This window comes from Phalacrocorax aristotelis, chromosome 2 (assembly GCF_949628215.1).
Source record: "Phalacrocorax aristotelis chromosome 2, bGulAri2.1, whole genome shotgun sequence".
Lineage (NCBI taxonomy): Eukaryota > Metazoa > Chordata > Aves > Suliformes > Phalacrocoracidae > Phalacrocorax > Phalacrocorax aristotelis.
The window spans coordinates 25,867,189-25,889,674 of NC_134277.1; the positions used below are offsets into that span (position 1 = coordinate 25,867,189).

At 41.1% G+C, this 22,486-nt stretch overlaps 1 long non-coding RNA gene across 7 annotated transcripts in view; it reads right to left on the reverse strand.

The window, feature by feature from the left end:
- Positions 1 to 290: 290 nt before the first annotated feature.
- Positions 291 to 22,486, reverse strand: part of LOC142052552 (uncharacterized) — an 85,943-nt gene continuing 63,747 nt past the window's right edge. For all 7 annotated transcript variants that reach the window (XR_012658881.1, XR_012658875.1, XR_012658877.1 and 4 more), the window contains 3 exons: positions 17,725 to 18,665; positions 15,113 to 15,338; positions 291 to 6,473 (listed from right to left, as the gene is read on the reverse strand). This is a non-coding gene — a long non-coding RNA (uncharacterized LOC142052552). The remainder of the gene's footprint in view (positions 6,474 to 15,112; positions 15,339 to 17,724; positions 18,666 to 22,486) is intronic.

Below are 22,486 nucleotides of genomic sequence, written 5' to 3' on the forward strand. Positions count from 1 at the left end.
CATGGGAACAGGCCAGTCACTGGCAAGCCTTCCTCCTTTGTTCAGCCACTCTCCAGCTCAAAGGAAATTGGGAGGACTGAGAATGCAACACTGACAAAGAAGCAAAGAACTTTAATTACATACTCATCACTATACTTTATAAATGTCAAAGAGACACTGTCAAATTCAAAACACATTTGAAAACACAATTTTGGTATTGATATTCTTTGTTTTAAAAGCCAGAAAAAATTTAAGACATATTTACTTTTCTCTGTCAATAATGTTTATTCATTGTTAAGGATTTATACACTTAATTCATTGTGAACAGCAAAACAAGTTGGTTCTCCATTCCTTCTTTCATTCTACTGTTTTCTGTTTATTGGAAGTAAACAGCACAAAGCCTTTTAATTTATAAATCCTTTATGGTTATGCTCTTTAAAACTTCTTTAGGGAAAACTTGTCTGTTTATGTTGAGCTCTCTGTCTATACCTCTACACACAGAAAGACACAGAAATACAGAAAATGTATTTTGAACTTGCATAGCCTGATGGCCACACCACAGCTTCCATGTTCCAGAGGGTTCTGATCAGCAGCAGAGGAGCTTCCACAATAAAACAAGAAGGAAAAAGAAATGCCAGTGTTAACTTCGGTGATTTACCTGGGCAGATGATAAGCAATTGAGACAAAGTAGGTAATAAAATCTTTGTACAATTATTAAAGCCTTGACTAACAAAAACCACAGAAAGAAAAAACACTTCTCAACTTAAATTCAAGTGCTAGCACCTGATCTTATCCATGATACAGTGTATGTGCTGACTGAACATCAGAAAAGCAGAGACAAATCCTTCCTCATTCATGTTGCTAACAGATGATTATAGCGAAAAATCTGTTCCCAATCTAGTTCAAGTCAAAATGACGGAGCGTTCTTTTGATTTGATGACACTAAGAGACATTAAGTGATATAAATTGGGCAATTTAATCTTCCAAGGACAGAACCATCACAAATTTGGCTGAGTTTGATATAGAGACAGTTTAAAATGAGGCACCAGATTAATCTCTCTTGGAACTGGTTTTCTCTCGCCCTCACCCTCCCCACTGTCACCAACTCAGTGAAACCATTTCTCGACAGGGCAGGCTGTTCTTGGTTCCCCAGCCATAAGGAATGTATACATCAGGATGTTTCTTAACTCTGTCTATTAAAGATTCCACAAGCTTGCCGCAGGCAGGAGATTGTATAATTTTGCTGACAAACAGTACATGCCGCTCTTAAGGGCAGTGTTCCCTGCCAACCACTGTTGTTGGCAGCAAATCTGTCCCAGCATCATCAGAGTCTTCAGGTGGACTTCATCAGTTGTAGTCATCTTATCAGCTAGGCACAGCCTCTCCTAATGGCTTGATAAATATTCTGGCATCCTGGTATCACTATCAAGAGATTCAAATCATGCCCAGTACTTACTGCTGCTATTACTACAGAGTTATTGCCAATGACTCTTTCACTTATCTCTGTAACCAGAGACATTGAATAGTTCTTTTTATGTCTCCACTCCTGGTCACTGAGAGCAGAATTCATACATAACTGTCCTCCACCTGGATGGGAAAGCACATTGCCCATGTGAAATTTGAAGAACAGGTTTAGTCTGTGTGAGAAATGCATTCCCACAATCCCATCCTCAGCTTGCTAATGTGTGCTGCACCTGATTTTTGAATTTCTGACATAGGAACACCTTATGTCAAATCTCTGACATGGCCACCCTGTGCTTGGCATGGGCCTCAAGGCAGATACAGGTGGAATAATTTATTGTATAATTTTTACAATCCCTGCATCCCAAGCTAACAAAATACATATGATACATATTTTGGTTTCAGTTAAAGGAACATGATGGCTGCCCTAGTGTCTTTCAACCTTTCTCATGCTAAGCCTTCATCTTTAATCCTCCTCCCATCCAGCTAGGCTCTAGCTAAGATGTTCTTCCCCAAATTAAATGGCCATGACGCCTGTTTGAGATTCAGTGCTCTAATACCAAATCAGGGAGAAGAATGAGGTAACAAATAAAGCAGACTTTACTGCCATTTGGGGATATTCAAGTGAAATCCTTTACAATGAAGTCCTGGAACCACTGAGAAAAGAGTAAAACTCACAGAAGTTTTGTACAGGGAAGGTTTACATGTAACCTATATCAGTGTCTAGATTGCCCCCAGTTTTTCTGAGATATCCAGGGCAGTTAAGGTGAAGATGTGTGGTTTTCAATTTTTTTTTTTCCTTTTTCAGAATGGCTCACATCCATCTTAGGAGGACTGAGAGGAGCACCATGTAGTAAAGAAGGCAAAGGCAAAATGGTCGCTGTGGTCTGCCGTGATGTGCAAACAATGAGGAGATGGGTTGGAGGAATGCAAGAAGGGTGGAGCATAACTACGGTGTGGGAGAGAAAAAGAAAAAGTGAGATGAAACAAGATAGCAAATTAAAGGAAAAAATGAGTCAGGGAAGAGAAAAAAGAAGTTACGTAAGATGAGGAGGAGTCAAGAAAAGAAGGAGCATGTAAGACTGAAGCAAAAGAAAAATACAAAATGTAGGTGAAGAAATAAGGTTTACATTGGAGCCTTTTTCAATTTTACGTTAGACTAGCATAATAAACCATGTGCCTCAGCACATGACATCATGTGGCCACATGCCATGCAAAGATGACTGACAGGTTAATCAACTGACATCATGAGAAACAGACACGTAGAAGAAAATCATATTTAAGCTGACAGGATAATTACTTTCACCGTCCCTCGCACAGGCCCCCTCAGGCAGGAATCTGACTCCCAGACCAAAAGATAGGGAGAACTATCACCACATACAGAGTATTTTTCTCCCTCGTTACATTCTGAGGCATTTCTTCCATTCTTTGAGTCGGAAAACCATGAGAACGGAATGTATTCTATGATCAACATGTAGCCAGGATGAATATTTCCAGCACCAGAGAATCATTTAATAACATCTGCAATCAAGATGTCTCAGGAGGAGTTGTTGTTTTTTTTTTTAAATCTGCACCCTCTGCAATCCTTGTGGTTGATACAGAGAGCTGTTTATATTACGCAGGAGTTTCACTTGAGGAATGGAAGCAGGCAGTGGTATAACCAACCCTTCCCTTCCTTCCAAGACTTCCTATTGTGATGGGACCCAGTTGTGAGAGATGAGAAAAATTGCAACTACCCTGTGGGAAGCCCCTCTAAGTTGCAACTACTTGGTGCTTTTCAGATCCAGACCCAGTGTGAACACTGATAACCATCATTTGATGATTTGAGGTTATAGCAATTGATGTGCCAAATTCAATCTGAGTTCTGGTAGCATCTCTCACTTTTACCAAAGTTAAGACCTGCCTTTGACTATTAGCTAGCAAGGGAAACGATGCATTATTATACATCTCATAAAAGGACAAAATACTATAGTTTCTGTGCACAAATAAGCTATCTACAACTTTTTCCAAATTCAGTTTGTGATGCAGGATGTGTATTTGCCTACAGAACAGTGAAGTTAAAGCACTGCCAGCTTAAATCAACTTGTGTTCATGCATCTACCTTACTGTCGATTTTGCATCGTACGCTCAGGCAGATGACATCTTCCAACTGTGGAATGTCCCACATGTATTTGATGTTTTTTTTTGTCCAAGTCAAAGTGACTGAGCAGAGCTGTGATAGAAACTGAGGCTGCCAGTGTGTTTCCACCACAACAGTCTCATGCACAGTCTTCTGTGCTTGCATGGCATAGGTGTTAGATAAGGAAATACGTGCATTTTTCCACCCTTTTCTAAACAAAGAACTGGCCTCAACTTGGTTCCTCTCTCCCACCAACTGCTTCCTGTGCCTTGTGCAGATGGGGATACCTCATTCCCTCTCACCCTGCCAACTCTTCCCACATGCCCTGGCCCTCCCAGCTCTGCTTGCACTGCTCAAAGAGATCCTCAGCAGATTCTCCCCACCCTGGACTAGTGCCACAGCAGCTTGACTTGAGATGCAGACAGACAAGGAAGTCTTGTCTAGGTAGAAAACACCACCACAACCCTGAGCAAGTCAGTCAGGCACTGGGATAGACCAAACTCAGTTGCTTTTCCTCCCTCCTCTTCAGCTATCTCCATAAATTCCTTCTGAATAATGAAATAGAGAAAAACATCCTTGGTATGAAACTGCTTTTCCTATCAGACACTACAGAACTGCAGAATAGTAGGCTTTTCTTTGATGCCCCCCTCACACCACCTGCATCTCAGTTTAGCCTTTATAATCACACAGATCAGCCTTTTAGAATGGGGGGAGAGGGACTCAGAGGCAAATTACAATCCACAGCGGGGTATTTTCTCTGCATAAATGTTCTCAACCTCAGCGTGATCAGCCAAGCCTTCGGAGAGATGCATCACCAGTCAACATGTCATGGCAACATCTGACAGTACAGAGTGTTCGGCTGTTTATTCAGAGACTATATTGGAATAATGAGTACATTCAAGAAACCATGCTGCTGCTGCGCTCATGGAAAAAAGAGCAAAAGGCTAACCTTGCCAAATAAATTATGTGTTGCAAATTATTCTTTTTCCTCAGAGCTCTGTGTGTCCCAGGAGTAAAGAGCTAGCAAAGAAACTTTTTACCCAGGCAAGTGGTAACTTGGTAAACAGGATTTCCAGCTCAGAATTCAAAAGTGAGGACAAGCAGAAGTATCTTGTTTCCAAAGTGTACAAATACAGGCAGTAGAGACTTTTTCAGAAAAAAATTTATAGAGGATATACAGGACACTCAACACAGGACCTTCCTTTCATCAGAGAAGAAGCTATTTTTGAAAATTATGAATCCTAACTTATAATTGTATGCACATTTACAGGGAGAGAGAGGATTTTCTCAATTTCTGTTAGCTTCAACTTAGGTCTCCCTCCAGGACCCAGGTGTAACATTGCTGAAATTCCCTGGCCTTTGCTTGAAGGCCTGAAAGTTACACTCTCTTTCCTTCTCCATAAAAAACATCCACAATGAGCTTTTTGTGGGGACTTACACTCTTTTCCTGTTCAAAATCTGGTTGCTATGTGAATTTCTTGTTTTTGACACCTCGGATTTCCTACACAGCCAGTAAGTGGAATTTACCCATTTGTGGTCCAAGAGGTAGCAGCTATGAGAGCTCCTAGAGATAGCCAAAGTCTTCTGAATGCAGCAATTAACTGTTTCCTAAGGGAACTTCTTTTTTAGATGGTTTTTCACTAAATATCGTATTCCCTCTGGACTTTTAGCTTCTTTCTTTACCTTGTCTTCATGAGTAAATTCCATCTTTTGCACACTTCTAGATGACTGTCTTCCTTCTAGCTTCTATATAGGCAAGGTCAAGAGTACCTGTAGTCTCAGTATCTTTCCCTATTACTTTGCTTTGCTTTCCCCTTTCCTTTCCTACCATTTCTTACCCAGACCAAATGCAGAGGGAGTAAATCACTGACAAAAATCAGCATTTGGTTCCTTGCCTTCTGCAGCTCTTTGTAGCCTGGGGCCATGGCTGGAGCTTCTGGCAGATACTGCACAGCAAAGCATGCATGAGTAGCTGAGGTAGTTCCCACAGTTGTTGTGATGCCTTCAGCTCCAGTTTGATGGGATGGATATAGGCCTAGGTCACTCACAAAGACCTGGCAAATGCAGCTTCCAGTGCCTCTTCAGAGACAGATTATCACACTTTTGTTTCCCTTCTGGCCTGTGAAGACACCCTTCAAAATTTTAATGACCCTGACCAAATCTGTAAGCTCACAGTGTACAACACCCTAATGTTCACCTTCCCCTCCTACCTCACAGCTAAATATGATAAAATAAGGTGTGTAAGGTTGGACTCCAATGGGAGGTATCAGCCACTGCGTTTTCAAAGGTGACCCTTTTTTCATAAGTGTCTCTGCTTAGGAGACTACTTCAAGATTTGAAGCTATTTTTTTATGTCGCTCTTGTAGATTGTGGTCTACATATGCTGATGTCAAGGCATTTTTTTCCTCAGTAAACGCTTACAGAAATTAGATTGTTTCCTTATGCTAAAGGACATCCAGTATCCTCTAGCCCATTTCATTGTATTCCACTATTCATCTACAACTGTGGTTCTCATTTATATAATCTTCCTGTGTGGCCTCTCCTATGCTTCCTTACACTGCTGTTATCACACGCCTGCCAAGTCGGGCTCTGCTGGGTGGCTGGTGCTAATGGAGTTGGGCACTTTCTCTTTCTGTCATCCAGTGGTACATTGGCTCTGAAAATAAGAATATGGATTCCTTAGGAAAAAAATTATCTGATTGATTATTTTTAGTTTACTCTTCTGCTGCAATGGGTGAAGCAGCTCGCAAAAGGCATGATCACTGCTGAGCAAGAACAATGAAGAAGTGTTATTTGTGTGCAGGCTTCCCCACAGACTCTATCTTTGACGCCAGCTTAAAATGTTCCCAGTCACTGACGCATGGAAAATGTTCAGGATGCAGTAGACAGTTCTAAAAACACCAGAACCAATCACCTGGGAAAAAAGAAAAACAGAAAGTCAAGTCAAAAAGTATTTCAGCTATTAAACAAACACCACCCACCTGTAGGCGAGTGGCTAGCAGCCTGAAGCAATATGTGTAAATCCTTTTTAGGAGTTCCAATATATTTTTTTTAATGTAAGGGAGAGAATCGGTTCCTCTCATATTCTCTGTGTGACACTTAAAATCTGCTGTGCAATGGTAAAGTGACAGCCCCCACCCCAGGTTTTTCAATATAATTTTTAAGTTGATGTTGAAATGACTATGTGTGAATCAAGTTGGGTAGAAACAAGAATTAATTTAACTTGATAGAAAAACTCAAACCCTAGGCTCAAAACTGGGGACAAATAAGAAGTATGCTTCTCATACTTCACCCTCAGTCCCAGGGGATCTGGAGCCCTGTTAAAATAATCAGTAACAGATATTGCAGTTGTGGAAATCCAAACCTAAATTTGAGGGTAACACAGGAGGCCTAGGTCTGAGCTCTTTCAAATGGTACCTACAGAGCCAATTACCTCTCTGTTGAGTTTGCTTTTTTCTGAGATTGGTTCAGGAAACAGTTTCCCTTCAAGTAATATTAGAAATTTGCATTCTTTTAAAATAAAAGTTCAAATTCCATACAGACCAGGTCCAGAAGAGGGGTCCCTAGTGGGAATGCCTTGGTCTGCCTGACACAAAGCTTCATGCAGTATTAAACTGTCTGGGAGACATTCAGTACAAGTAATGAGGTAAAAAGAAGAGAAACTGGTTGTCAAGGATACTTCTTGGACACTGAAAAAAATAGGTATCACTGCACCATGCTTACCTACAGGCTCTCTCAATACTCTCCAGACAAAGGTGCTTAGGTTCCTTATACCACCTTTCCTTACAGGAAAGATAAGGAAACTCTGACTGCTGGCTGTGGGAAGGAAATGGACTGACATGCGCATCTCAGTCCTGGGGGTGGAAAGCATGTTTGGGGTGACTTTATGTGTTTCTGTTGTCACAGACAGAACAGAACATAGTCTCACAGAGTGATTTGTGTGCATCTGCATGACCATGTATGGCCAAGGTTTTAAATCGTTAGTTCCACTCCCGGGCGCCTCTGATTCTGGTATTTTAGGGGCAGTGGAGAGGTTTTAAGTGCTCAGCCCATCTGATAATTAGGCCTCTGAGAAAGAAGTTCGTTTCAAATTTCCTAGAATGGAGGCACCTAAAAATCATGGCACTTGTGGAAAATGTGGTTTTAAATGTATAACAATTGTGTTTTGGTTTATTTCAAAACGTGTGTACAAACCACAGTAGAGAATTACCCCTTCATTAACACCAGTAAAAGTGATGATAATAATAAACCCTCAGTGCTGTTTCTGAAAGGGAATTGCTCAGGGTTAAGAGAGGTAACCTTTGAACTGGTGTATGTTTTCAAACCAGAAAGATTAAAAGGTCAAAGTTGAAAAGTATATATTTTAAATAGCACCAGATGGCTGTGGTGCAAACACAAGGCTGAATTCAAGCTGCTGTGCAGTTAAAGCACATGCACTCGCCAGGACCCCATGGGTGAATTACAGCCTCTGTGTACTCTGGGGCTGTCCATTATCTGACATATACCTACGCCTGCTCAGTATTCAGCCAGGGACGACTTTTCTTTCTTAATGACTTTTGGATGAATAGGGCCAATTCTTCAGCCACGAGAGCCATTCCCAGGGCCTGTGAAGAGAGTTGGGTGCATATCCAAGGACAGAGGTTAGCCCACAGCCCAGTGGTTTTCAAATTTTTTGATTTGTGGCCCCTTTACTAATTCACTCAGATAAGTGGAAACCCAAGTGAAAATTAACACATGTGGATTACTATAGAATATTTATGAGCTTGGTTTCCACAGGCACCTTTTGCAAACAATTTCAAAGTTCTCTGCAGACCCCAGACCGAGACCATTGCTGAAAAAAGCCCCTTTCGCACTCCGTCTAGTCCTCCCTTTGCAAAATGTAGTAGTTTACCTTAAAAACATCCTTTTCCAGTTTCACTACTTACTAAAATGAAGGCAGCTGTACAGATTTGATTCTACCTCGCACAGTCATTTGAAGGTTAACCTAATTTCTTTTGCTCTCTAGTTCTCATATTTATATGTCATCAGATATTTGGGTTGCTTCCTCCCCCTCTCCCCAGTCATTTTTCTCTCAGACAGCTGTGCAAAACTAGCTGTAAATTATTTGGTAATCACTCAGGACTTTTTTTTCTGGGCTTATGGTGTGGCATTATCCTATCAGCTTGTTGTCTAATCTGAAAAAATCTTTTTCCATGTGGGAAGCATTCCATACATTGATCAACTAGATTTATTGCCTATTAAATTGACAGTTAACTTGGAATAATAATCATTATGAGGAACCTAGATTATGTGCTATGTGGCCTTGATTCTTTCCAGATCAGCCTTAATTCTCTGATCTCTTATAGTCTTACCCTTGCTTAGGATGCTGAAGAGGTGTACTCCATCTGCTGCAGAGACCCCTTAAAATATGAAGTCAGAACTGAGAGTAAAGAGCAACCTTCTTACAAGATCTGCAAGCTATTATCCTTTTTTAAATATTCTTTTTTAAGTCTTCCTGCTTATTTCATTTTGATTCTTTGATTGAAAGCACATTGAAAAGAGTCCATTTATATCACCGTATTTGTATCTCACAAACAACAACAAAGTCTTTGAGCATTACTGGAATATAAATATTAAAGGAGAAGAATGATTCCTAGGATGAGGGTTTTTTTCAATACCTGTCTATGCCCTCCATCACTTCTCTGATATGATAGGGTTCACTAACAGGTGAATAATGCAATATGAAGCCATAAAAGAAGCAAAATTTTCATTTTATAGAAAGTGATTTTGTTGAGTGGAAAGCTATGGCCTTATTCAGAAAACAATACAGAATGAATTATTATTGCCTGCAAAACGGTAAAACCTATGAGTTTACAAGTGGATATTTTATATCTCAAAAAACCACATTATTTCTGCAAATAAAGCTCTTTTCTAGTTATTTTGCACATATCCCCAATTCCTAACACTATTTTATAGCACATGCATCAGGCTTGGATGTTTAATAACCATGTCAAACTGTGCCCTGTATTGTATCACCCTTTTAATTCATTCCACCAGTTCTTGTCACACAGGATTAGAATAAAGTGAGGAATTCTATTTGTGATGTAGAATTTTTGGTAGCCCAAACTAGTCCTTACTTTTGTATTTGCAGAGTAGGGTTATTGTCATGTGTCTAAACATTCTGATTTTAAACCTGCTCCTTCCCCAAGAATATAATACTTCTGGTAAATCCACTTATTTTGCTTTCCAGGGCAAGAACCTTGATGCTATAGTGAAGTCCTTGAATTAAGCCATAAATGACTTTTTTCTGAGAAATTCTGGTGGGTTTTTTTTCTGTTCTATTCACTGCAGTTGGAACATGTTCTATATGCCAGTGTAATGACAAGGGCTTTCTGCATGCCTTTCAGACAAATTACATTTATTCTTGGTAGGACATATGCTTACTCATAGAAAGCCTACAACTAGTTCTTGCTATTCCCATAAGAGAAGTTCTCAACTAAAAAAAAAGTTCCAAGCAGCCAAACCATTAAAATAATGAATATTATCAATAAATCCAAATCTTCTTTATGGTTTGAACTTGCATCTGTTTTTGTTCTGGAGATAAGCCTGGAGTAACTCCCAGAAATGAATGGAGTTTCATACCCAAAATAAAAACACAGTAAGATCTTAATCTAGCCCTGTATCTCAAAGTGCAGAGGTGAAGATATACATGATACATATTTTCACATGATTTTATGTACTAGAACATTTTAATGTAGATAAGTAAATAATTCATATATCCTGTTATTCACCTATTCCCTACAGAATTTAACAACTCTAAATCTGTCTTTTGGAGAAGGAAAACGCTCATACCTTAAGACAAACTAGTGTAGAATTGTAATCAGAGAGATTAGCTAAAGTTAGCATGCATCCTTCATATTCATAGATTTCATTATCTAACCTTCTAAAGAAATCAGATATGCTAAAAAGGATAGAAACATTTTTTAAATTCTACTGTCAAGCTCTTTTTTCACATAACCACACTGCTACAACCTCTAAGATTGTTTTCAAGTTGAATATGTCTCAAAATTTGTACTATTTTTTTTTTCCGGACTTTATGTATGCAAATGAAGACAGACTTGTCTTCATTTGTCAGCAAGCTGTCATTTACTGATACATGAGTCCTAGATACCTGCTGTATGAGTCTTGTGAGATCACCATTGGGCAAACTGTTCCCCAGTTGTCGCAAATGCAGGTTTGTGAATATGGCCAACCACACCAAATTGTCACAAATACAATGTTGTGTATCCTGCCCACTATACCAAATTGTCAGGAATATGATTTCTTACACAGCTTTAGTTAGCAATTTAATATTTATTAATATTTTTGAGATAGATTACAGTATTAGGTTGTATAATTCTTAACAGCATTAGCCAACTTAAAACAGCAATTTGATGAAATTTTTTTTTACACTCAGCAGTGACTTAGTTAAAGATTCAAGAATGGCAAGGTTCACTCTATTACTTACATAGAAAAACTGCACAAAGGAAAATTGAGGTATACTCAAGTTAGAATGATTCAGATGGATTGTGGATGCAGGGGATAAGGAAGACCCTCCCATTGAGTCACGAGGTTCAGAATAGACCCCTTTGCTTTCTAAACTTCTTTCAGAGAGAAGTCTAGGTGCATCTGGGTCCGATCTTAGTCTCAGACTTGGTCAAAGTTTTATGTGAATAGGGGTAATATATATAAAATAGTCAAATTGCGCGTGTGCACACACACACCTGTGAATAAAATTTCCCTATTCATGAATTTCATAAATTACTCACTTTTGTGTGCCGGCATTCATCAGTGCATGGCCAGCAAACCTCGCAAAGTCAGGCCTTCGAGTCCTTGCAGAATCGTCAGCAGACGATCCTTCAATCCTTGTGAAATCTACCCTGAGAGGCATCACAGCCCAGCGGGAGATACAGGTAGCCTGGGAGAGCTCAAAGGGTCTCCCTCTTGGATAACTGTTTATATGATCAAGATGATTGCCTTTGGTCAATACTTTACATTCTGGCCACAACTCTTGTACACAAGTCAGGGAGCAGATGACCCAGGTGTGGACAGAGATTGCCTGGCGCCCAAGTCGTTATGACTAAAATAACAACAAAATAGGGATTGTGCTGGGATGCCAGAGTGGCCTAGTGGGGCCATAGAAGGCTACAGAAATGTGTTTGCTTTCTTTCCTTAAAATAAAACTGTTTGATACAGCATCTTTGGAATTGTGACGTTTTATTTAAATGCATTAATTATTTTAATGCATTATGACTGCATCAACATAGCTATCTATTAGTGCAAGATTATATGTTTCCCAAGGCTTTTACAGCTTCAGGTTTACAAAAAGACTGTACTGGAAGGCCACCTTGCAAAACTGTGCACAGGATATGAGGCATAACTAGGTTAAGAAGCTGATCATCCATTGCTCTTTAAAGTCTCTGCTCAGAGCTTCTCTGATTTTTCCTGGCTCCTGCAAACCCATACTATGGCAAATTTCCAGTATCCTCATGTCAAATTGTACTACCTTCCTGATGCTGCCTTCTTGCAGCTGCAGCAGCAGAAACTTCTGGTAGAAGTTTATAGCTCTATGTTCCTCCCATGTGCAACACCTAGACTTTTAGAACAGTAGGACTTTGATGCTTCAGATCCATGAGAACAAGTAGTGGCAAATAGAAGGGGACTTTTTCTACTGTGTATGTTGTCCACGCCATCTACTTCTCCACACATGTACAGAAGATAAATATTTTGCATGTTATGAAAACATGAGGGTTGGCTATAATTGAAGTTTGCTTTACCATTGTCTGTTGGAGAGACCCTGCAAATGTCAACTTGGGACAGCCTGTTCTGTTTCACTTGGGATCTGACAGTACCAAAATTCATATTGACTTTTAATTTACACCAAAATGGGACACACCCTAATATTGCAACTTGGCTAGAGTCTGAAACCAAGATAAACAACACCTACCACTCTCCTTTCATCAACCCACCCGGTCACACCATCATAGAATGCTATCACATTGTTCAAGCATGATCTCCCCTTGGTGAATCCATGTTGACTACTTCTGATAACCTTCTTTTCCTCTACATGCCTGGAGACGACCTCCAGAATGAACTGTTCCATCACCTTTCTGGGGATGGAGGTGAGGCTGACTGGCCTATAGTTCCCTAGGTCCTCCTTCTTGCCCTTTTTGATGACTAGAGTGGCATTTGCTTTCCTCCAGTCCTCAGGCATCTCACCTGTCCTCCATGACCTTTCAAAGATGATGGACAGTGGCTTAGTGACAGCATCCGTCAACTACCTCAGCACTCATTGATAAACCCCATTGGGGCCCATGGGTTTGCGAGGATCCAGATTGCCTAAATGATCTCTAACCCAGTCCTCCTCAACCAAGGGGAAGTCTTCCTTTCTCCAGATTTTCTCTCTCTCTTCTGGTATAACTGTAAAAGCCTTTCTTGTTGCCCTTCATGTCCCTTGTCAGACTCAACTCCAGGTGGGCTTTGGCTTTCCTAGCCCCATACCAGCACACTTGGACAGTGTGTCCATATTCCTCCTTAGAAATCCAACTCTGTTTCCATCACTTCTACACTTCCTTTTTATGTTTGAGTTTTGTCAGGTGCTCCTTGTTCATCCATGACATCCTTGTTCATCCTTGTTCATCCTCCTGACAATTTTGCTTGATTTCCTGCTCACTGGGTTGGACTGTTTTTAGGTTTGGTGGGTCCTTGAAAAACAACACTCTTCCAACAGCTTAAAATACCTCTGGGATTAGTCTCTTCTTCAAATTGCTACTCAGGAGTTCTCTGAGATATTACTTAGCTATGATAGGTGGCAATAGATCCTGGCCAGCCTCTCCTTGAGGGTGTTTTATTTCAGATCATACTCTCTGACTCTGTAGTCAGCCTCAATAACCAAGGCAGCAGCTTAGTAGCTCTTTGCCTATTTAATGCCATCTTACAGAGTCGATTTATAATGTTAACAGAAGACGGGAGGGAAGGAAAGAAAGGCAGACATCCAAAATCCCACTACCACTCCAGGGCTGTCAATATCAGTGAGACATTTCAGGTTGCATTCTCTGTCCAAGATGGATCCCTTCCCACTTCTCCCACCTTCCTTTCACTTTATCTTTAGCTCTGGCTCTTGGGAAAGCATGTTTAAGATTTGCATGAAGTATGACTCCCTCTTCCCTGCTAGCTAGGATCAGATTTCTTCTCCCCACAGCCTGTTGGAAATGTACCTGAGTTTACATTCCAAGAGCATTCCTTAATTAGCACATTCCTCCAGCCCCACTGGCTTTCTTGCTCTTTGCAATGATTCAAGACAGCTACAGTTACATGATTTTTTGAATCATGTAACATCAGAACTGTTAATTTTCAATACTTCTCATTAGCTTTCATAATATCTAGGTCACTGTGAGTTTTTGGTGGGGGCCTTATATGACATATTAATAAGGAAGATGACTGGCGTGGCATTTAAGTACTTTTTCTATATAACCTCCTCGAATTTAACTCTAGCACTCAGTGACCCATTGCTTGGGTTTAGACAAACCATGACTCTCCTGTTTAAGGAATACAAATTCTACCTCTCCAACTCAGAATGGCTCTTTATTGGGTTGCTTAATTAAAATCCAAATACATATTTTTAATACATTAATTTTCTCCAATTTCACATCAAAGGGCCTTTCTGAATACTGTTAATTGTCTTTGAAGTTATTACATGTTTGGGCTAAGCAATCCGCTGTTTAGCTATGTTCATTTAACTAGAGAAGTGTGTCAAAGAAGAAAAGAAAATGGGATTATGATTGTTTTTTAGATGACAGACACGTTTACTATTGAAATTCATTGCATCTCTGATTTTTGTGACTCTTAGCTTATGAATATCCAATGTTTTCATTTCTTATAACTTTATTGCTAATCTCTTAATGTTTGTTTTTCCTTTAAGCTCTTAATGTTACAGAATTGCTGGCAAATCCCCACTTTCCAGCAAAAAAGAAAGCATCTATTTTGCATTGCCTCAGGAAAAGTGTCATTATTTATTATTTTTAATACTATGATTTTTAATTCTGTTTCATGTCAATGAAGATGCTATTTTTGTTGAAGTCCAAAACAGTCTTTCAATATTTGACATTATGTTAAATAGTACTTGTTAAAGATTTAACCATGGATGGAATAATAGCAGTAATAGCAGAAGTATTATCATAGAACTTTTGAACATTAATCATGGGTCAGGTTGCCATTATGTGAACACAGAATGTAAGGATGGTCTTTGCCCTAAAAACCTTATGCTCTCAATCTACGATACAGATTGATTAATGCAGAAATAAAAGACAACGGTGAAATCGTGGTGCTGAGTGTGGTAGACATAACACAGAAAAAACGTCACAATAGTTAATTTTTGTAGGGATCCAAAGAGAAAATTTCTGAAGTGTAAAAAGAAGGAAAAGGAAGTGGAGAAAATGGTCCTAATAACTAAAATAATTTGGATGTACAAATGAACTCAACATAAAGAGAGAAGAGAAGAGGAAAGCGAAGAGTATTTCCCTGTTAAATGATTACCGTTTGGGCCTGTAGACCAAGCGTTCCACGTTCCTCCTTCTACAGGACATCATAATAAAATTTTGGGCGTTGCTTTCACAGCTGCAATCTCATGGCAAAGTCACTGGATTCAGAGCTGGGACATCTTGACATCTGTCCCATTTTTAGGGTCTGGCAGGAAGTTTACTCTCCTGTGTTTGTGGAAGGCATCTGAGTTCTGGGGCTTTTCATGGCATGTCTCCTGCTGCTATAAAATGAAAAACATGATATCCTGCTTTTTGCTTCATGAAGTAATATCATAATCTTCAAACCATTCTGGAGTTGGCTCTTTACTGGAAAGAGGAATCATTCCTTGAGGGGTGGCTACTGCATTCTCCACTGTCTGCAAGGAATGTTCTGATTGAATGATATCCCACTGTTCTTCCTCATAAAAAGCCTTTAATGTGCTGCATAGCCCACTAATTAAATGGCATGTATCACCAATTAGTAGGAACCACACAACTTCAGTGTGGGTACTTATCTTGCCCATCTTGCCCAGGAGTGCGTATCTCAGGAAATCTGAGTGTCTCTGTATCCTTACTGGGAAGGGAGGCCAGGTGTTCCCAGCATGGCCTTCAGACCATTTGCTAGTCACTGTTTTGCTTCCACATCCATCACTTTTCCTCCTCATTCTGGCACTACAGCAGTTTTGAGCAGCAGCCACTGAGGGCTCCAGCCAGATTTCTTCAGTGAAATACCTTCTGTGGGGTAGGAGGACAGGGAATGGGGCAGCAGCAAATGGAGCAGCCTTGACATGTTCCTTCCCACTGCTCTTACCTGCACCCAAGCCCATCACTTTAACTGCCATCAAAGCCCACCAGCTCTGGAATCAGAAGACCCAGAATTTGGACTCTAGTACAGGTCTCCCATATAAAATACAACTGCTGAGCTTCTGGGCCAGCTTTAGGAACCTGTTTTTAATATTCATTGTTCACTCTGTCAGTTACAGATGTGCACAGTGCAATTATTATAATGCTTTGCACATGTGGTGTTATGAAATGTGTGCCTTTAAAGTCATGCCAGTTTTTTTTTCCTGTAACCCAAATATATTATTTCTACCTATGTTCCAGTTACTTAGTTTGCCACACATTTGAAAAAAAACCCAACCAACTTTATTATAAAGATTAAACTAACAACTATGTAAGCAATGCAATCAAAAGAGAACAGACCCATTTTCTTCATAAAAGAACAGGTTTTTTTCATTTGCATGCTTGGATTTTTTTTCTTGTGCTCCAGCTCCTCAACACAGACACAGATGCTCACACAAACATCTATCCACATAAAAAATACATGCACATAAGCACAATTCATATTTTACGAAAGGAAATCATTCCCTAGCTGAGAAGCCGTGGTCTATCCAAACATCCTCAGCTCCAGCAAAGCATGTCCTTGCATTAATCACCTTCAAGCTTAACCATTTCAGCTCGTTATACCCAATAATGAAGCTTCATCCCTTGCACTGAAAATTTGGCTCTCACAGAACATGACAGCCAGTCATCAGAGAGACAACCGTATTTATTGTGCCTTGGCAGTCCATTTTGGTTCCTCACTTACCATGGGGTTCAGCTAAAGTAGGTGGTAGCCAGATCCCATTTGTGGACCTTGGTGGCTCTGAGACTCCCATATGGGGTCTCCTGGGATAGCCATGCCCTCCTGAAAAAATTAAGTGATCAACATGTGGGGGAAGGCATGGGAAGCATGGGTGCAGGGGATAGATCTTACACCAGAGTCAAGCACAGCCCTCTTGCAGAAACTAATTGCTGTAGGTCTCATTGCACTCAGAACTATGAACAAAACGATGAACTTTATCTCTTCTGCATTTTGTTCTCCACTTGACCACACAATAAACACTTTCCTTTTGCCTCCGTTTCCATTCAAACACTCCAGCCAGTCAGAACACAAATGAAGCTGGTTATTTCTTCAGCAGAGAGTAGTGTGCTCCTAAGTGTTCCTGGGTAACGATTTGGGAATGAATTAGACACTAGAATAGTATGATCTTCATAAAGTGGTGGATAGAAAAGTGACATAATGTGGGTTTGATTTTCCAACTTCTTTTGTAGCCTTCTGAAAATGGACCAAGTTATTTTAAATCTGCTAGATAGTTGCTAGATATAGTCTTAATAATATAGGCCAAGATTTCATTTTAAGTATGTAACTTCACCTAATAAAATTCCTTGAACATTATCTAATATCTCAATTTAAAATCCAGACAAACCTAATGGTATTTCTAATAGGGTTGTTCTGAGATGTTAAAACAAGAGATAATACTAAGGGCTTATCCACTTTTCAGTATTATAATATGTGTTTGTATCATTCTCCTTGAAGAACACATATATAAAAACTGTTCTTTTACCAAGCTGCAAAATTAATGATGCTAAAACAATCCCAAACTTTTAGCAGAAGCAATCCCAAATCTTTATCAAAGCCAAATTTTCTAGTGATATCCTACCCAGGGTCATGAGGCTGTGTCAAGCCTATATGCTGAAACACTTCTATTGCAGAAGTAAATAAATGCAACTCTGTAGCTAGACTTCATGGCATATTTTACAGCCCTAGTTCCTCAGTGATCTAGATCAGAGATGTCCGCAAGGTACCTTTGGTCTATAGGTTCCAACGGGAAAATGGGCATGCAGTGAGAGACAAGGTGTAGATCTGTCCATCCAGGTCTCTTTCCACCACAGATTCAAGCTGTATCCATGATATACACTGGACTCAAGAGCTGGGTATAAAAGCTAACCAGCGTTGGCTGTCTTCCCAGGTTTTAAAGGACAACAATGATGCCGATTGCCTTTACATGCTCTCACTGGTCCATACTGCTTTGGAGATGCACCACTGCCAGATGAACTCTCTGTAATTTCCAATCTTATCTTCTCAGAACAGCAACAGAGCTTTGACAGTAGATACATACACCTCAATAAAAAGTAAATTTGTTACTGAATATTTAATGATGAACAGGATGAAAATCAAGTGGGTTAAACAAGGACATTCAATCTCTGTCTAGAGACAAACAAGTTAATTCACAAAGAGCGTCATATTGAAACTTAGCAAAAGGAGTTGCAGGGAAGATTGATGATACTCAAAACTGGCCACTATGGTGGTCTCCTTACACTTGCCCAGGAAGGCAGACTACAGTCACAGCAGCAAGTAACCATCATCAAGCTGGCTCAGTCTTTATTACTGAAAAAAAAGTGCCAGGGCATAGGCCCACTGCTACCCCTTGATTGTCCATACCTTTAGATATGAGGACAATATCCGGCACAGCTTTCGTCATGCTTGCTAGCCCATTCCCCAGCAAGTCCTCGGCATGGCTCATGGGTGAACATGGGCCAAGGACCACTCCCCATAGGCAGTTTGGATGCAGCCACCAGGGTTTGAAGGACAGGAGAGTTCAGTCCTATGAGCATGAGCCACACCCTTTCAGTTGGCCAGAAGAGAGCCAGGATGCACTTTATTTCCTCGTACAGATGTAGCCACTGATGTCTTTGGCAGGGAAGCCAGTAAACTCTGCAGGTCTTTGCTTACAAACAGGAGAATCCTATATATATAAAATAAATTGAATTATATTCCAGTTAAGCAGCAAGCCACGGTGAACCTCAATTTGTTTGATGTTGTGGTTTCATTCAGTCAATTGCCTAAAACTTCAGCTATTTTTCTGAAGCACATCCAGGCTTCTTTGCTCTGGAAATCTCAGAGGATCAATCTCCCTCAGGGGATTTTCAGTATGCCCTCATTCAGGCTGGGCAGGCATGTCTTTCATGGCGTGTTTTGATATTTCCACATCTTCTTCTGGCTGAACACAAGAAGTAGGAAAGCTGCTCAGAACTTAATTTAAAAGGTAAACTGAGCTCTTTTGAATTTCAAAAAGTCTCAGGATGGATCTTCTTTTATCAGAACCAGCTTATCCATCCCTAATTCAGAGAGAAAGGTAGGGGTCCAGATCAAAACTTTTTGATCTGGCTTCAGATGTTCTCAAAGTTCAGGGATATTTGGATCTCAGGTTTTGGTGTGGGCCCATCTGTGACCTCAAACGCCCTTGCCTCATCTCTTACCTGTCTATTCTCCTACACATACATTTCTTCTTTCCAGCTTCCCTCCCCCTCCATTCTCTTCCAAAATTAAAGCTTTTTTATTATTATTATAAATATAATACCTATAAGAGATAAGAAGCTCCCCAGTGTATTTTTATTAATCCTAGTTAAGATAACATTTTGAAGGCAGACAGGGAAAGAGATTTCTTAAAAGCAAGGGAAGACAGTTGCAGATCAGCACAGCAGGGCCAGAATTTCCTACACTGTCTGAATCTGTTTACAAAGTGCGAGTTAAAAATTACGCTGCATGTGAACTCCTAAACTAGTGTACATGTAACATTTTTGCTGAGTCTGAGAACAGATTATATCTTCTCATATGGCCAATATTATAACCTTGCTGTGCCTAGGAATGGCTGCCATTGTATTTTGTCTTGTGTGCGGACCCTTGTCCACACAATGCTATTTGTGGCACTAAGGTCCTGTTGTCAAAGCATGAGTGTAGCTTGTGAATTCAGAAAGCAAAGAGAGGTTTTACTTTGGGATGGGAAACTCATGGATACCCACCAGTCAGACAGAATGTATGCCAATGTTTTCTGGAATTTTTGGTTAGTACTAATACTAATTTCTAAATACATACAGAAAATGTAAACCATATAGTACCATCCCAACACTGAGGTTAGAAAAACAGGTTGTTATGGGCAAAAGGAGCACACCATATATGCAAAGCCAGTAATTTATTGTTGATCTAATTACAGTTTTAGCAGTCTTATCAAAGTGTTATTGTTAGTGCGGTTACAATGATACTACACAGTTCAAATTGCGTATCACAGTGTCCTGGTTTCAGCTGGGATAGAGTTAAATTTCTCCGTAGTAGCTAGTATGGGGCTATGTTTTGGATTTTTGCTGGAAAGAGCAGTGATAATGTGGAGATGTTTTAGTTGCTGCTAAGCAGCACTTACACTGGTCAAGGACTTTTTCAGCTCCCCAAGCTCTGCCAGGTACACAAGAAGCTGGGAGGGGACACAGCCGGGACAGCTGACCCCAACTGACCAATGGGATATTCCATAGCATATGACATCATGCTCAGTATATAAAGCTGGGGAAGAAGGAGGAAGAGGGGATGTTTGGAGTGATGGCGTTTGTCTTCCCAAGTAACCGTTACGCGTGATGGAGCCCTGCTTTCCTGGAGATGGCTGAACACCTGCCTGCCGATGGGAAGTAGTGAATGAATTCCTTGTTTTGCTTTGCTTCCACATGCAGTTTTTGCTTTACCTATTAAACTGTCTTTATCTCAGACCATGAGTTACCTCACTTTTACTCTTCCGATTCTCTCCCCCATCCTACCAGGGGGGAGTGAGCGAGTGGCTGCGTGGTGCTTGGTTGCTGACTGGGGCTAAGCCATGACACACACTTAAAATTATATCTACACAAACTTTATAGTACTTACCCTCTTCTTTAGTCTTATGCTCACCCTCCTACTGCCCTGTGGTGTCCTAAAGTGGATGGTGTCCATTTCTCCAGGAGACAAGGGAGGGTTACTGTGAGTCTTAAGCATCCCAAGCCCTTTTCTAGGAGGAATCTGATGCTGGTGTTGAAGGTTTCTTCCTCCTCCTCTGCGACTTGCTAGGGGGCATTTTCATATTTGCTGACTTGCTGTGCACTTTGCTTTTTTGTCATAGGTCTGCAGATCCATGTGTACCTCCATGTACTCTCTATATGGTGCATTTTTGTATTGGGTTTGCGTGGCAAGGTTTTGGTACGCAGGGGGCTATAGCGGTGGCTTCTGTGAGAAGCTGCTAGAAGCTTCCCCTGTGTCTGACAGAGCCAATGCCAGCCAGCTCCAAGATGGACCCACCACTGGCCAAGGCCAAGCCCATCACCAACTATGGTAGCACCTCTGGGATAACATATCTAAGAAGGGGGGGAAATCCCTGTGCAACTATGGGCGAAGAGAGGAGTGAGACTATGTGAGAGGAACAACTCTGAAGTCACCAAGGTCAGTGAAGAAGGAGGGGGAGGAGGTGCTCCAGGCACTGGAGCAGATTCCCCTGCAGCCCCTGGTGAAGACAGCAAGACAGGCTGTCCCCCTGCAGCCCATTGGAGGTTAATGGTGGAGCAGATATCCACCTGCAGCCCATGGAGGACCCCATGCCAGAGCAGGTGGATGCCTGAAGGAGGCTGTGATCCCATAGGAAGCCCGCGCTGGAGCAGGGTCCCAGCAGGACCTGTGGACCCATGGAGAGAGGAGCCTACACTGGAGCAGGTGTGCTGGCAGGACTTGTGACCGTGTGGGGGACCCATACTAGAGCAGTCTGTTCCTCAAGGATTGTACCCCGTGGAAGGGACCCAGACAAGAGCAGAAGAACTGCAGCCCGTGGGAAAGGCTCACGTTGGAGAAGTTCATGAAGAACTGTCTCCCATGGGAGGGACCCCATGCTGCAGCAGGAGAAGAGTGTGAGGAGTCCTCCCTCTGAGGAGGAAGGAGCAGCAGAGACAACATGTGATGAACTGACTGCAAGCCCCATTCCCTGTCCCCCTGTGCTGCTGGAAGGGAGGACGTAGAGAAATCAGGAGTAAAGCTAAGCCCAGGAAGAAGGGAAGGGTAGGGGGAAGGTGTTTTAAGATTTAGTTTTTATTTTCTCTTCCTAGAAAGGTTGGACTAGATGATCCCTGAGGTCCCTTCCAACCTGTAATTCTGTGATTCTCATTACTTTACTCTGATTTGATTGCAAATAAATTAAACAAATTTCCCAAAGTTGAGTCTGTTTTGCCCATGATGGTAATGGGTGGGTGGTATCTCCCGGTCCTTATCTCAACCCATGAGCCCTTCATTATAATTTCTACCCCCTGCCCAGCTGAGGAGGGAGAGTGATAGAGTGGCTTTGGTGGGCACCTGGCATCCAGCCATGATCAACCCACCACAGGTTTATGTATGTTGGATACTTCTTACTTCTCATCATTACCCCTGAGACTTGTTTACACAGTACCCAAGGTTGCATTTATTTGCTGACCAGTAACTGAACCCAATTTATAGCCTTCAGGTCTCCTCTATCTGCCTTTGCCTGTGTTTCCAAGGCCTCTGCCCTCATCCTGTGCCTTCTCCCCTCTCTGCTGCATTTTAGACTACTGTTTAGGGTCTATTTCTTGTTTTTGCTATCAATTAGTGAGAAAACTTTATCCAATAACAGAGGTTACACCTTGGATTTGGTCCAAGCTAAGCAAAAGCTAAAACCAAGCAGGTAATGTCCCCCTGGACAATCGGTAACTGCTGCAACAGGCATCCAAGTGGGCCAAGACAAGTCCAGACAAACCTTAAGAAGCCTTTACT